Consider the following 14,570-nt stretch of genomic DNA (forward strand, 5'->3'; position numbering starts at 1 on the left):
TGTTCCTCCATGTAAAAGTTTTTGACCTCGAAATAAGAGTCATAAGAACATGTACAAACTGTCTGGAACACAGTCACTGACATCTTGCTCACTGACACTGAGACTTTGGAGACCTGGCTCTTCCATCAAATCCCTGCGTATCTTCAATGCTATATGGACCAGAGAAAGGAAAATATCTTCCTGTGGCTCATATGTGAGCATTGTTAGCAAGTCATCGGTGTCAGCCCTCTCATTAACCAGTTTTGATACAGCAACATTGGCGAATTTTGAAGGAATAAGCAAACTCAGACGTTCTGACGGGCTTTTCTTGAGAGACTGGACACAATCCATCGCATTTCCAAGTCTGAGTAAAAACTTGTCTTTAAATGTTGATCTGCGGCTGATGAAAGATCTGGGAATTTCAATTTCTGCTCTTTCTGCCAGTAGCATATATCTATTCCATGCATCATTTAATTTGATTACATAGCCTTTGTCAGCAGCATATTCCAACTTCCTCGTGTGCGACCATGAGGAACTCACTGAAGAAAGGTTTGACAAAGTAAACGAAGCCCTCGAAGAAATGTATACTCACTTGGAAAAGCTAGAAGATTCTAACAAACTTTTAAGAAGTTTTGCTGCCTTTGGGGCAGGCTTTTTGGCTGCAAGGATAGCAATTGCTGTGACGAGGCTAGCTGGACAAAGAAAAAAGCAATTGAAGCTTGACAAATCTTAGACATAACAGAATGGGCTGCGGAAGAAAAGGGCCAGTTGATCAAAGCCACAAGAAGCAAAGAATTTTCAAATCCCCCCAAAGAGAAAATGAAAAGCATTTGTGGGTGACTGGCTTAAGGACTATTGATGAAAAAGCGCCATTATTAGTCTTTACAGATGCGTTAATTGACGAGATGAAACGGATGAACCCACAAGAGGTCGCCAATATTCTCTTGTCAAAAGAAATATAAACAAGTAATATTTGCCCTGGGGCAATCAGCTGTTTTTGCTCTAGTGGAAGCTCTTTGTTTTACCGCGTTTCGTGCCCAATTTTTACTTGAAAAAAGGTGATAAGTGTTGTTTTCATCGACCAGGCAGAGAAGAAATGCCGTATTCTAACAAACTGTGGGCAAAAGAGAGAAATCTGCCTGTAAAATTACTGATGGCTTCAACTGAAGCCAAGAGGAATGCAACCAGCTTTAACTAAAGCCATGAGGAATGGCTTCATGGTGGTCATGGCAAACGGCCCCTTTTTACTGAGCTCTGTGATTTTAAGCTTTTTTTTATCCTTTTTTACAGAATCAATATTTCATATAGAGATCCAAATCTACACTTACCAGTGTCCTTAGTACAACTAAATACTTTACCTGATTGCTATTCTACTCGAAGTTACCTAAAAAACGCGTCACCAAACATCCCACCTTTTTTGGAGGCGGCCATATTGGTTTTCTATCACCATGGGTTTTGACAACGACAAAGAACTTTTTTGGTTCAAGAATCGCCAAATATACGTCTTCTTCATCGACAGTTACTTTCCAACTTTTGAAGGAGTCGTCTGTTCGCAGGATCTTGTTATCTGGTGATATCGAATTCAATCCTGGTCCCTCGTATAATCAAGAAGATTCAAGCTTATTTGACTCGCTGTCTTCCCTTAGAAGAAACAGGAACCGTACAGTCATTGTCGGTCACTCAAACGCTTGTGGGCTCCACTGCAACCTTAGCCAAGTTAAAATTCTTCTAAAATACTCACAACTTGATGTCCTTGCCATTACGGAAACTCACCTAAATGAATCTACTGACGACTTTGAGCTCTATATTGATGGCTATTGCTTTTGGAGGCAGGATAGAAGAGACAGGAAAGGTGGAGGTGTCGCCTTCTATGTTAAACAGAACATTGATTGTGAGATAATCTCCAAATATGAAAGAGAAGACACCGAGGCTCTTTGGTTAGATGTAAAAGCCCACTCACAAAGACTCCTTATTGGTTGTGTTTACAGACCCCCTGGTTATGACGGCTTTTTTGAAAAATTCAATTTAACTCTCAAATGTATTTGGAGGTCACGCAAAAACGTTATTATCACTGGCGACTTTAATGCAAATTTACTTTTAAACTCAGACACCTATGGGAGAAAGCTTCGTCAGATTCTGAACTGCTATGGTTACAGGAATATAATAAAGAAACCAACTCATACAACTGAAACTACAAACACTTTGTTGGACCTGATACTTGTTAGTGACCCCTCTAAAGTTAAAGATGCTGATGTTATGGATTTTGCAATTGCTGATCATAAGTTTATTTATGTCATGCATTATCTAGTTCCAAAGAAACAAAATCCTTTGATCCTGAAATCCCAAAGCTTCAAAAATACCAACTTAGTTTAACTCAAAAAAAGATATTGAGGACTTTCCTTGGTGGTGTTGTTCTACATTTGAAGATATAAATGATACAACCTGGGCTTGGGATCATTCTTTCAAGAACATTGTTAACTCTCATGCTCCCTTCTGTGAAATCAAGATCAAACAAAGTTCTTTACCATCGGTAAATAGAGATATCAGGAAGGAAATGAATTCAAGATTCAAGTTATTGAAATCCTACAAAGGCTCACAATGCTCAAGTCATCTTTGGAATAAATACAGAGAAGCAACAGGGTGACCTTATTTTTTAACCTCCTTCAAAAGGCTGAATCTGAGCATTGGAGAAATAGATTTAGCGAGTCCAGAAATTCAAAAGAATTTTGGAAGACAGTGAAAGATTGTACTAATAAAGCAAAGAAATCTCCCTTAGTAAGAACTCTCAAAGATCACAATAGCAATATTGAAATATCAAATGACATAGATAAAGCAGATTTCATTAATTCCTATTTTACATCCATTAGGGAAGATCTGTCACAAAAACACTCCATCCCTGACGATTTTGAAATGTTGAATCATATCTATTTAATACCTCCTACCATTCAATCTATGGAGATAAACATCAGCCAAGTTGTTAAAGACCTTGAAAATGTAAAAGCCAAGGCCTCTGGACCAGATGGCATTTCATCACGAGCCTTATCCTTGATAAAATCTTCTGCTGCTGATGGTTTATTTACTGTATTTCATAGAAGTTCGTGTTTGAACCAATTTCCTGATATATGGAAACAAGCTAAAATTACTCCAGTTCACAAGAAAGGTTCCTTCTCTGAAGTCTCAAACTACAGACCAATCTCTCTACTCAGCATTCCTGGAAAGCTTCTTGAAAATCAAATTTGTTCTATTATTGACACTCATTTACAAGACTGTGGACTTCTAAGTGAGCATCAATGGGGTTTTAGAAAAGGACTTTCTTCAGAGGATTTGCTTCTTACCATGACAGAAAAGTGGAAACTAGCTATGGATAAAGGTTTAACTGTTGGAGCTATCTTTATTGACTTCCAGAAAGCATTTGACACTGTGTCACAAGAAATTCTATCCTTAAAGCTAAATGCAGTTGGTATCTCTGGCCCATTACCCCTGTGGATAATGAACTATTTGAGTAATAGATATCAATATACTGAAGTAAACAACCAAAGATTTGCTCTTCTCCCTATTAAATTTGGTGTCCCTCAAGGTCCTTACTTGGTCCAAGACTGTTCACTATCTACTCCAATGACCTCCCCGATCATGTAAAAGATGGCTCCATCTTGATGTATGCTGATGACACCACAATTTATACAATTGGCTCAAGTGTTGACCAAGTCATCTTATCTCTAAATGGCCTTATGGCACAGATATCTATGCGGAGCACTTTAAATAAATTGACAATCCATCCTGTAAAAACTGAAGCTATGATTTTAAAAAAACAACAGTTTTTTGGTCCTTTGCAGCCATTACATTTTGGCTCTGGCTTGGTGAAATTTGTTAATTCTACTACTTGCCTAGGTGTTACGATTGATAAAAATCTCTCTTGGCATGCCCACGTAGATATAGTTGAGATCTCTTTTTCCAAAAAAGTTGGTGCTTTAAGAAGAATGTTGTATTTACCCAAGTCAGTTCTAGTAGAAATATACTTTAAAACAATTATACCTACTGTGACCTACGCATTATCAATATGGGGAAACTGTTCCCAATCATTACTTAAGGAATTAGATCATATTCATGCTTGAGCATGCCGAATTATTAATCATTTTCCTTCTTCATTAGAAGGTAGTTTATGCCTATATCAATGTAGGTGGCTTCCTATTAACTATTTATATAAGAGATGCATATTACTTAAGATGCATCAAGTCTTCACAGGGTCTGCTCCTAGACAAATTTTGGATTGATTTTCTAAATCAACAAGATCTACAAGACTCAGTAACCAATTTAATATTATTAGGGTGAAAACAGAATTAGGAAGACGTTCCTTAAAATACAGGGGACCAACTATTTGGAATTTTCTGAATAGAATAGTCAAATTTTCTAATAGTAAAGAAGGCTTTAAACCAATTTTAAGAAAATGTTCTAAAGACATCCTCCAATTTTCTTTTAATAAAGAAGCCATTTTTATTTCAAACAAGACAGATGATTTTATTTATTATTAAGTTAATAAGGTATTTTAATTCTAATTATTGTTTTGTTTTTATCTTAGTTATTTTACTATTATAAGCAGGTCCACATCAGCCTTTTGGCTGCCAATTCAACATTGTTCATTCAATCTTGTAATTATAAACCTGCTCTAACAAATAAAGGATTGATTGATTGATTGATTGATTGAATGCGCAACCGGAAGCCTTAAACAAATGTAAGGGCGTCAGCAACCTCTCGTGTGATATCACGCATGTTTCTCTGCCACTCAGGCGTGAAATAATCATTCACGAGAAACGCAATCAAGTGGAAACTGACAATCACGTTTTTATAATATGTAAATGAAACCATGTGTTTTCAAATGTCAATTCCAAGCAGCGGGGTCAGTTATTTTTTTATCAATTCGGCTTCAACTTTGCCGCAGATATCTTTCTCCAGTTTGTCAACATCAACAATCTTTGTGCTCGATAGTTGGCGAAGCAGCTTGACTCAGACTTGTTCCTTCAAGAAGTTGTTCTGCTGGAACTCGGAAAGAATGATATCAAACTCGTGGGCAGCCACGCATTGTTATTCAAAGCTTTGGATAACAGCCTGCTGATTGTGTCATGATTGGCAACAGCGAGGGTGGTAATCTCTTGATGCTTTTTAATTTTCGCCTCAAGTTTTCTGCTGGCGATTATAAGCCCTGAAGAAACGAGAGCGAAACAGCTGCCAACACTGCCTAATAGAACTGTGGCTGGCAGGCCAACCACAGACAGAGCTGAACCAAGGCTCGCGCTTGAAAACACTGCTCAGAGAACACTTGAGCCCGCAGCACTCCAATTAACGAATTTTTTGCCTGTTTGTATTTGTTCACGAGGCGAAAGTGGCCTACCTCTTGGTCCAAAAATTTGGCCATCTCGTCGATCATTTGCAAACGGAAATTTTCAGTGGGGGCCGTCAGTATGGGATAGAGAGGCTCCTCAGGAGGAGCGGATTGCAGAACATTTGCAGATGACATGGTATACAAAGCGTTAATTAATTTCTAATTCAAATTCCAGAGGCAAGCCTTTGAAATCAAAGAGCTCACCATGTTCATCTTGGACGCTGACAGTTACGCTATTTACATGAGCGTCTGTGGAGCAGTCACACAACACCTGTTGCGGGAAAGAATGGTAGCTTACTTTGGCATAGGGCAAGCCTTTTATATCAAATCTAGCCAAAACATCTGATCTCTTCCCGTTTAAAATGTTTTTAGTTTTGTCAAGCAGATCGCAATGAATGAAATAGGTGCTTGGGCTGTTTCGTTTTTTGACATAAGAAATATCGCTTAATGTCAACCTGGTGCCAAGCAACCTTGCTAAAGCGTTACTAACTGAAATTTATTGTTTTTTTGTTACCTCTTGATCCCTTCTTGTTGTTTTTAGAACAGAGTGAGGTTTATTCGTTTCTACTGCAATTTTTGCCTTGTTTTTATAATTTTTGAAACTTTCTGTTAGCTCTTTTGCAAGGCTCTCAACAGTATAATGCACCTGAGGAAAAGAGGCAAGCACAGCACTAGACTCTTTGAAATATATTTGCCCCACTCTTTCAAGATTGTGCCAGCTATTGTAGAAACTGCAAGAGAGGAGTCTGATGAAATGTACCTTCGGGAGCAGCTCCTCAAAGTACACAGTTTCTCCATTATTTTTTGCAACAATCGTAAGCACCACCATTATATTGTACAAATATAACATATTCAAACTGGCTAGTGCCGCATTCAAGGATTTTCAGGATTATCAAAAATGGGTGCAAAGGCCTGATACGAAAGCCAAAGAAGCCATGGCCCAGACAAACGCGCGGGTCGCATTCACAAAACAGTTCCCGAATGCTTATTAAAACCAATTGGTGGCACAAATCAATATTGATGAAAAGCGGAATGTGTCAGCAGAAATGTTCTTTAAGGCAGGAAAGAGTGTTTGGTTCAGACAGGCGGTACTGGAGTCAACAAATGAACACCGCTCTTGGTGTGGCGGGCATGGCAGGATTTCCATATCAATTGTCACCAATGAAAACTAAGAAAGCGCTGCCAATCCCAGCCGTAGATTTCACAAGTGGCGTCAAGCCTGAAAAAAATCTTCAACCAAACCATGAATATCTACGTGACCCCAGATGCCTTCTTCGTGACAAAATTCAGAGAAATCTTTCAACAAACCAACTTCAGGCACAGCACAGCAGCCAAATCCAAGAAGTGGCTAGGTGGACCTGACATGAACTATTGGCCCCAATAGCTCAACTTTGCTGTGTTTTGTGCGACACAAGACTGCGGGATTTCTCGAGAAATCTTTGATGGCTCAAACCTGGCACTGCCGCCCCAAATAAGAGCATTTTATAAATTCCACGTGTATTTCATGGTCTGGCGCATTTTGTACCAGCTTGGTGGAATTCAGAGCATCAGCGCTTTGCCAGGGGATCCAACATTCAACAAATCAGACAACCATTATGACGAGGCTTCATACACAAGAATCTGCGACGAGTTTGGCATAAACCCCTTGAGCAATTTCTGCTTCACACAGGGGGCCAACCATGGGCTGGGAAGCATATACTTTTGTGTCAGGCCGGCCAATGAAAACAAAAAACCCATAAATTCAGTGATGAAGGTGGGAAAGCCATCAAAGGAAACCTGATTTATTTCATTGAGCCGGAGGATGTGCCCCAGTATGACTGGTTTGCACCAAACACAGCTCTAGGGCTGACACAGGCAGGTCTGGCATGCATAAACCAGTCAATCGAAGCGTTCGTTTACTGCATCTTGGGCGTGCAGGTGAATGTGCGCAGCAGTATTCTTGGCCAAGGTTGCAGGGCGAAAGAAGCCCAGAGCGAGTTTCTGGTGCTGAAGGAAGACGCAATCAGACAGCCTGACCTGGCCCAGAACGTGCAAAGGTACCAGCTGGCAATGGAGAAGCGAAAGTAAGGCTCAATCTGGCGGTCTGCCCTGGGCCGTGGCTGATGCCCGCAAGAATGATTATCAACAGTGAAAGCATGATCGGTTTCAACAACAAGCTGAAACAGGCCATCGCCAGAACGATACTGGTGGTAAACATCGAGGTAAACCCAGAGACAAAAAAAGCTGCCCTAAAGCTCATGGCAGGCAGCCCATCAAAAATCAACCTACTCAACAGCCACCCATCTAACTCAATCCACACAACTGCCTCTCTGCAGCAAAACAAAGCAAGCCAGCCAACCATTATGACAAGGCTTAATACAAAAGAATCTGTGACGAGTTCGGCATAAACCCCTGAAGCGATTTCTGCTTCACACAGGGTGCCAACCACGGGCTGGGAAGCATATACTTTTGTGTGAGGCCGGCCAATGAAAACAAAAAACCCATAAATTCAGTGATGAAGGTGGGAAAGCCATCAAAGGAAACCTGATTTATTACACTGAGCCGGAGGATGTGCCCCAGTACAACTGGTTTGCACCAAACACAGCTCTAGGGCTGATGCAGGCAGGTCTGGTACGCATAAACCAGTCAATCGAAGCATTCGTTTACTGCATCTTGGGTGTGCAGGTGAATGTGCGCAGCAGTATTCGGGCGCCCTGAAATTCACAGAGACCAGGCTATCGTGGAACGTTTCAACTGCATGCTCGCCAAGCGCTTGTTTGGGCATCAGTATGCTGTAGAAATGCTGCTGCCTTCTGGCCAGCGGTCGACTGCCTGGGTCAGAAGGCTCCCCGACATTGTTGCCACTCCTTACAGTGAAGTCACTAGTCTTCTTGGGAAAAAACCAGCTGTCGCAATCAAAGAGAAATCTGTCACCTCCAAACCCTCTACAAAGTATTCGAGACCTGTTGGCTTGAAAGAAAGAAAGCTCCCCCCACTCATTGATATATGATATTTGTACCAGCCTGGGGAACTTGAAGGGGGCACAAATAGAGCCACACACCCAATCTGGTCTTTGAAAGTATACCATCTTGAAAGAGCTGTAACTAAACCGAAAGAGCTTGTTGTCCATTATTTCTCTGATGGGCCTAAGCACGGCTTTGTTTGTGGAGAGCTGTTGGTTGTGCCTCCAAATACGCAGCTTCCTCCCGAACAAGTTTGTGCCTGATGATGTCTTTGTGTCCGTATGCCAGTGTGTGCACGCCATCTTCTGCTATCCACTGCTTCGTGTCGAATGCCAACAGCGAGACCTTGTTCATGCGCATGCCATAGATCTTGTGGCCCTCGCTTCGCAAGATGTTCATCCTGTGCCAGAACTGCTTTTTTTCAAACAGTGCCTCTTTGTATTGCTCATGCTGGATCTCTTTTTCTAGCACGCTCTTTTTTACTCCCTTGGCTTTCTTGACATTTTTTTTTCTTCCATGATCAAATACATTTTTGGCCATATAGCCACTGCTTTGCATCCAAACTCAGGGTTTTGCATCCAAACTCGGCCCAGACCTTCTTCGCGTGGGTGCACTCTTTGTCGGATATCTCTTTCCCGGCAAACTTCGAGAAGAACTCTTCTTTGGCCGGGAGCTTTGTCTCGGCGAACCTTTCAAAGCTGTCCATGTATTCATAAGGATAAATTCCTTTCTTGAGCAGCAGCTTCCTCTTTACGCTGTCTATGCAAGTTTTTTCCGTTATTTTCATGTCTTCTGGTGCGCTACCCTTTACCAGCACATCTAGGCTGCTCATCATGAAATTTAGGCTGTCTTCGAACCTCAGGTTTCCAAGCGAAAAGGAGGTGTATTTCTCTGTTGTTCGGAATACCGCTTATTTCTCCCTGGACCTGCGCCATGGCTTGCATCAGCAGGTGTCCATCGTAGCCCTTCAGGTTGTGGAAGACCACCGGTATCGGCGTAGTTTTGGGTTTTAGGCAGAGCTTCAGGTTGCAGGCATTGTGCCCAGCCCCGCGATATTTTCTGGTTATGTGGCAGTGGTCTTTCACCGCGTCTTTGCAGTTGTTCACCAACAGCGGCAAAATATGCAGTCTTCGTTTTCGGGGCCTTTGGGCTGTCTCTCTCTCAGAGGCCCCATGAACCCCTTCATGACCTGGCAATAACACCTTTTGTGGCTTTGGCCGTGGTACTCGCCGGTGTTGGGGTTCTACACGTCAATCGAGTCTTGGAACTCTGCCTTCACCAGGCTTACGTTGCAGATGTGGCATTTGGTCACACTTTTGTGTTTACGCCAGTTTTCGGATATAATCATGAGCAGCTTTTTATTGGCCAGCTCGGCCCTCATTACCTTTTCGTGGTACTGAAGGCTCGTCAAAAACCTGTACACCGTCTTTCCCGCGGTACACGTACGGGCTGTGCGTCTGGCTGTCGCTTTTCACAATTATGTCCTTGTGGGTCTCTTCAGCTGCCCCATGCATTTGGGTTTGTCTTTCCAGCAGCTCTTTTCTTGAGTATCTGTGCAAGCAGCGTTCGCAGAAATGTTTCACGCCACCGTGCTTGCTTTGGTTGTGCAGCAGCACACTCAGCCTTCTCACAAAGGTATAGTGTGGCTTTTCGTTGTCCTGTATAAGCATCAAGTTGATTCTCAGGACGCTTCCCTCTTTTTCGCTGAGCCTATGCACGGTCACGCATTCTGTTTCCCAGCCAAACACGTTTATGGCCAAGAACGGGTTTTGCTTTTCTAGCCTACTTATCTCTGATACGGGCATTGGGAAGTCTATCCCTGTAAAATTCAGCCCGTCTTCTGTGGGATATCTCGACGGCTTGATACATTCATGCCATCTTTCAGTGGAAATAATGTTGCACACAGCACCCATCTCAAGCACTGGTTGTCTCTTTTTTTGGATGTTGATGATCACTTTTTTGTTTTGTAGTTTTTTGGGCATAACTGCCTCCACAAAAAGGCTGGTATTGGGCAACATTGATGTAGGCTTTCAAGATGGCTCTTATCGCCCAGCCTGGGCCTCTTTGAGACCATGCTTCTATTTCTCCTTTGAATTCATTGATTGATTGGCGTAACACTTTGCTTACCGTTGCTGCGTTTTTCTGTTGAAAACCACGGGGTCTCTCTGATTAAAATGTTCCATTTCTTGTTTTTTGCCATCTCTAGTCATCAAAAACTTAATGTCAAGCACGAACTAGGTTTTGATGCTTTTCAGGGTTTTAATTTCATTTTCTATCACTTTGGCAAATTTTGATTTCGTTTTTTGTGTGAATTTCAGAAGGTCGGCTTTGAATTTATAGGCTTCTGGAACTTCCATTTTCCACACACGAAGCTATTCATCGAAGTCGTTTCTTACCAACTGAAAATCAAAATCCCTGCTGCGCCTTATAGGGGGCTGTAGTCTTGAATTCTCTTCGTGCGAGATAGGACCGTAAAACATCTCTATCACATTAGAAGAAAACCTTGACGCTGCCATGGTTGCTTTATACCAAGGCAGGCGGCGGCTTGTTCAACTGGAAAAAATTCTAGATCAAAAATCAGACTCGCACAAAGTGAAGCAACTTATAAGGCCAAGATTTGTTTGATCTACGGCTTGCTAGATCAGCAATCACACCTGTCTTACACACATGTATAATGGTGGTTCTGGACTCAAGGCAGTTTGTTCTAATTGCGGTGAGCGAAGTGAGATGCAAAATAAGAACGAAACTGCCTTGATCCAGAACCATCATTATACATGTGTGTCTCTCCTTCGTTTCAAGCTTCGCTTTTTCTGCATTTCTCTTGAACGCACTCAGGCATGGTAAATGATATTTTGCTTCTGCAGCAATTAAATCACACACACCAGCCAAATGAACTCGAAGTTTGTAGTTGAACTGAGCAGCTTCAATAATTTGCTCACTCATTTTCAATGTCATTACAGATGATAATCATTCTTTTTGGTTTTTGTTTTGGCAAAATTTGCATCTGCTCCTGTTGACTTTTTCTACATGACTTGTATGTTTTACAAGGACTGTTAGGAGCTGTTGTTGCAGGTCGAAGTTTTTCACTTGTCTCTCCCTTTTGTTGCAGACTTTGGATTTTCTCTTTACTTGTGTACTATGCGTAACAGTTGCCATGCCAGACAATACAAGTATTGTCATTTCTTCCAAGTAAATCTTCCAGACAATCGATAACCTCTCTGTTTGCTACGTCCCTGTACTTTCTTTGTTTAGTCATCGCTCCGTAAACAACATTTTTGCTGTAACTTGTAGCTTCTCTTACATCGTCCTTTAGCTTATTATGCTTCTGACAGAAGATGCACAGCTTCAAGTCAACTTCTGGCAAAGCTCTCTTTAGGGTCACAACTGGATCCATTCCAACATTTCACAGCTTTAGAACAGCTTTCTACTTGCGAAAAATCTAGCGATGGCATACTAAACAACGAAGCTGAGTAACCAGGTGTACTTACCACTGGACTGGACTCAGACAATAGGAGCAAAATTAGGGAAGCTTGACTGTGAATGCCTTTCTGTTTTCACATTCAAATGGGTAGCCATGAACTTCACTGAAGAAAAAGCCCTGTTAAACCCAAAATAACAGTGCATATAAAACACTTTTCTGTTTTAATTTGGCCAGTTGAAAATAATGTCATACATTGGCCCACGAGACAGGCAAGTCTTAAATTCCTCAAAATACAAAGCATGTAACATACTATAACTGAAGTGGCTCTAGAAAATCCAAATTTGTGATATTTAACTCAGTGGTTTCCCCTTTTCTACACATTTATCATTGCGATGACGTCATTTTACATGTCAATTTTCTGACGTTATTTTGAGACTGATGATCACAAAATGAACTTCAGTAACAAGCATTTTCGTTTTCAGCATATCAGATTACTTCAGGAAACTCTTGTTACCAGCTTTTACTAAGAAATGCTTCTTGATTTTTGTGAGGACTTTATCCAAATACCGACTAGTCTATGTCGTCGTCAACATCATCATGGGTACATGCCCACAATGAATATTGCTAGACATGATAGCCATGTTTCCTTTTCTTTCCTATGTGGGTATGGTGTTCTGCTTGGCGGCCCCTTGGGCTGCTGGAGCTCTGCTATCAACAATGAACTTAATTTCTATCACACGAGAAAAAATCCACATTTTCTTTTACATCTCTTTGCCTTTAAAATTACCCTAGCAAGTCCAGTGCTATTCTGAAATCAACGGTTCTGTCCTAAGGACTTGAGTTATTACAAACATTTTCATTCCTTCATTGCACTAAAAAATACTTGAATCAGAGGATAGAAATTGCTCATATGAGAGCAGGTCCCAAACTAACCAAAATGCAAATTGCTAACTGGTTTTAGAGCTGGAAACCATGCGCTTTGTCAGATGACTTTTATGACTACCTGTCAAGCAATCTCTTGACCTGATTGGGGAGTGTGAGAAAGAAAAACCCATCTAGCATCAAAAAAATATCCATGAATAGATAACATGGCCAGTAAAGCAAGTCCTTTGGTTAGCAAACTGAGTGATTTCCTGCAGAAAAAAAACTAATCACTCACTGTATTAAAGCTCGGTGTGCAAATTATTTTACCGTGCTGGTCACCACGTTGTGGGTCTCCAATCGACCAGTGATTTATACCTAGCTACAATGAATCTATAGATGTTTTGCTACAACAATAATACATAAGTGTCATGTCGGAAAAGTTGTAAGGTTAATGCCAGAGGATTAAAAGTTGGCGGGTTGAGGTTGGTAGTTTGAATCCTGTTGCAGGACTCTTTTTTTCTTCAAGCTTGTTTTTTCCTCCTAGCTACAAGCTAATGGATGGATTGCATTTACATAGGTACTGGAAAATAACAATGTTTAAGCCATAAAGCGATGTAATTATAAAAGGAAAGGAAGGAAAGGAAACATTTGCAGAAGAAAAGCGCTTATCAAGCATGAAAGTTTCAGTTAAAAGTCGCTGTCTAAGCATTCAATAGATCGAAATATACTGACACCCACCTTTGTTATATGCCAAATAGCACTTTGGGAGCACTTGTCCGACTCCAAACATGAAAGATCAATTCATCACTTTGGCAGCCTTTCATTTCAAAAAACTGTTCATGACCTAGCGACTGACTGGGACCGTTGATGCTCTGATTGGCCACAAAAACTATCCAAGGATTATGCATGTTTGAACGCAGTCTGATTGGCTTCCAAAACTATCCGAAGAATAACGTTACACAGACCAGCTATTAAAACTATCCGAAGATTAGGGCATAGTTAGTGGAGGGGACTGGTTATGAAACCTAGCAAACTTCAAAGGGCTGGCCTTTTGTTTTGCACTTGAACTGCACCATCATGTGAAATTGACTGTGCACACACCAAACGTTCATTCCCAAACATTATGGCAGACATGAATGATATTTTTTCCATTGTAGACAATTTGACGCTATTTTAGGTATTTTGGAAGAGCTTGATGAACAGTTTAGAGAAGCTGCAGATGAAGTAAGTACATGTATTAGATTCTTTCTTAGCCACCCAGAATTTAGCAAAAAGCGCTTTTCTTTTTTTTTTTCTATAAATAATCATTTCTTACACTTTCAACACTTATTACATCACTTATTCTAAGCCTATTTTTACAATGAAATAAAACAAATCTTTCTGTATAAACATACTTCTATTACAGTTATATTAAATCTAAAGAATAGCAGAGGGAGGAGCTTTTAAAAATATCAAATAATTTTTTCAAGTTTAGACTTTGTAAACTGGCACTCTGAAAAGATATGGTCTATAGAATCCAGATCCCCAAAATATATACAATTACTATCTGATTTAATATTAAACCGAAAGCGCTGTGCTTTGATGTTCATATTCTTTCAGCTCGATCAAGTATCTTCTGGTATCATCGGTGCTGCAGAATGCCATTGAGTGCCAGAAGTTAACTTCATCCTTAAATCGTGGTGGTTTGTGGGCAATTTCAAAAAATGCTCAATCAATTTTTGAGAGAACTGAACATTATTTCAGGGATGCCACTTCTAAGACTAATGTGCAAAATATTGCTTATGCTAGTATTATATCAAGATCTGTTCATGATGTTGAAGTTGACTCAACATACAATTCAATGTTATCCAATTCTGAACTGATAATCAACAGTAGTGTTACCAAAAATGTTTTGCACAACATCATACAATTGTATGTCAAAGGCTTGAAAAGGGAGGTCTGGTACCTCATAGTAAAACAAAATAAAACATCATCCCTGCGAAACAGT

At 40.7% G+C, this 14,570-nt stretch overlaps 2 protein-coding genes across 4 annotated transcripts in view; both read right to left on the bottom strand.

The window, feature by feature from the left end:
* The window catches only part of LOC145495224 (inositol polyphosphate multikinase-like), a 341,608-nt gene that overhangs the window by 110,410 nt on the left and 216,628 nt on the right, over nt 1–14,570 (bottom strand). The window lies entirely within an intron of this gene.
* LOC145495209 (alcohol dehydrogenase class-3-like) overlaps nt 1–14,570 on the bottom strand; it is a 134,829-nt gene that overhangs the window by 61,329 nt on the left and 58,930 nt on the right. The gene's annotated exons all lie outside the window — the stretch shown is intronic.

This window comes from Orbicella franksi, chromosome 8 (assembly GCF_964199315.1).
Source record: "Orbicella franksi chromosome 8, jaOrbFran1.1, whole genome shotgun sequence".
In the NCBI taxonomy this organism is placed as follows: domain Eukaryota; kingdom Metazoa; phylum Cnidaria; class Anthozoa; order Scleractinia; family Merulinidae; genus Orbicella; species Orbicella franksi.